Genomic DNA, 2,529 nt, shown 5'->3' with positions numbered 1-2,529 from the left:
GCCCGCCGGGGTGTGAGTCCCTGGCGGACACGTCAGCACGGCCTCCGGGAGGGGATGGAGGGGGTCCGGGAGGAGGAGGAGGACCAACACTCGCACCTCCTTGCCAAGGCTTTCTCCTCCGATTGCTGCCTTGGCAACCGGGACTCTATCTTCTCCCTCGTCCAATCGTCTGCCTTTGCCCCTGTCCATTCGCAGTCGACCCCCCGCGAGACTCCCTCCCTCGCCCACCCCTCTCTTTGACTTTGGATCCCCCGACCCCGCGCCATCCCAACAGCAGGTCTTCTTTGACACCTTCTTGCAGCTTCTGATTTCTGGTTCGTCCCAAGCTTGCTCACCCTCACCCCCCTTCCTGGTTTGGTACTTCCTTTTCCGAACTACCAAATCCCACCCACGATTTACCACTGATCGTCTCCAGTTCGAGATTCCCTTATTCTGACTCCCAGGGGTTTTGGGGGGCCCCATCCCATGATCCCCTTATATTAGGAAAGGGAGGTGTCAGTGGAATGGTGGGTCGGTGACGTACAATAGAGCCGGTAGCCTGCTTGCTCATTTTCCCCACCCCCGGCCCTGGGGGTTGGAGGTGGGCAATGGGTCCTCATGCTGAGATCTTCAGATTTGCGGGTCTTTATCCATAAGGGGAGAATAATTTAATTCAATGCAAATATATTGAGCTTCCCTTTTACGCTATTATTTCTGGCCAGATGCTGGACAAAGCATTAGGATGGTGAGGGGAAACACGTAGATCAACAGACAAGATATCAGGCCTTTGTCTAAAGAAGCCCACAATTTAGTGGAAACAACTCACATCAAAACGACTGAAGAATAAATGTCGTTAGGAGGAAAAAGCTAATCAATAGCGGCTGACATTTATTGAGCGGTTTCTTAACGTCCAAGTGTTATTCTAAGGTGTGTGTGTGTGTATATATATATATATATATATATATATATCAATTTGTTTAATGTTTTTGTTTAATGTATCTTCACAACAATAGTAGGTCCTATTACTATCTTCATTTTCAAGATGAGTACATTGCATTTGTCTGTGACCAGGGTCTTCTCACTGTTGTCTCTGCCAAGGCTATTTATCAACCTTGAATGCCAATCGAATGCATTAGTTGGTTTCCCAAACTGACTGGATTCTTTAAAAGCAAGAGGAAAGAATGTGGCCCATCCATGCAAACCATAATGCTGAATAAAGGAAAAGATGAGAGATGTTCACAGTTGTTTATCTATAGGGGCCATGAGATGTCCCATTGGTCCAGTGTCGTTTCCATGCTGTCTGGAGAGAATGTACAATAAGATTAGGTGACTGTCCAAATAGCAGTGCCATGAGGAGTTCTTCTTTTCTTTTCTACTCTGTGTTTCATTGCTTTAGAATCTTAGGTGTGTCTAATAGGCATCTCCAAATTCATATGTTGAAGAGCAAACTTCTTATTTTCTCTCTCAAACCATGCTCCTTTCAATCTTCCCTATCTCAATAACTGGCCATTTAATTCTATTTTCCAGGTGTTCAAGTCAAAAACTTACAAACTGTTCTTGACTTCTCTTTGTCTCATACCCCAAGTCTAATCCATCAGACAATCCTGGGCACTCTCTTTGAATTGTTTCACTGAGGTGTAATTGACATACAATAAATTGCACATATTTATAGTTTACAAGTTGATAAGTTTTGACACATACACACTAGTGAGACCACCACCACAATCAAGGTAATTAACATATCTATTACCCCAAAGAGTCCTCATGCTTCTTTGCAATCCCTCCCTCCCCTCCCCTGCCTGTCTCCAAACAACCTTCTGTTGCTACAGATTGATTTGTATTGAATAGTTTCTAGAATTTGATATAAATCGAATCGTACATTATGTATTCTTTTTTGTCTGACTTCTTTCACTCAGCATAAGCATTTGAAATACGTCCAGGATCTGACCACTCCTCACAGTCTCCTATGCTAACATTGCAGGCCAAGCCACCATCATCTCTCAACTGAAAGACTGCAGTAGCCTCCTCACTGTTCTCCCTGCCTCTGCCCTGCCCTCCCAAAGTCTACTGTCTCAATAGCAGCCAGAGCGATCATTTCCTGATATAAATGTCTCTCCTCTACTCAAAACCTTCCTCTAGCTTTCCACTTCCAAGTCAAATGCAATGACTTTATTATGGACTGTACTGTCTTATTTGATCTGACCCTGCTCATCCCTTTTACCCCCATTTCCTAGCACTCTCCCCTGGCTCTGTTAGTTTCACTCAAATACACCAAGCCCACTCCTGCATCAGAGCATGTGCACTTGCAATTTTCCCTCAGCCTGGAACAGTTCCCCTAAATAGTCTGCTTGGCTAACTAGTTTGCTCACTTAGTCAAGAGTCTGTAACAATACCATATCTTATTAGAGGTGCCTTCCCTGATCACCGTACATAAACAAGAGCTCCTTCCCATGATTACCTAGCCCATCACCCTGCTTTATTTTTCTTCAGAGCAGTTACCACTTGCCTTACATTTGTTTATCTATTTGACTGCCCCCCTCCCCCAAATAT

This window comes from Lipotes vexillifer, unplaced genomic scaffold (assembly GCF_000442215.2).
Source record: "Lipotes vexillifer unplaced genomic scaffold, Lipotes_vexillifer_v1.1 scaffold1675, whole genome shotgun sequence".
Classification (NCBI taxonomy): Eukaryota; Metazoa; Chordata; class Mammalia; order Artiodactyla; family Lipotidae; genus Lipotes; species Lipotes vexillifer.
This window is presented reverse-complemented; position numbering follows the sequence as displayed.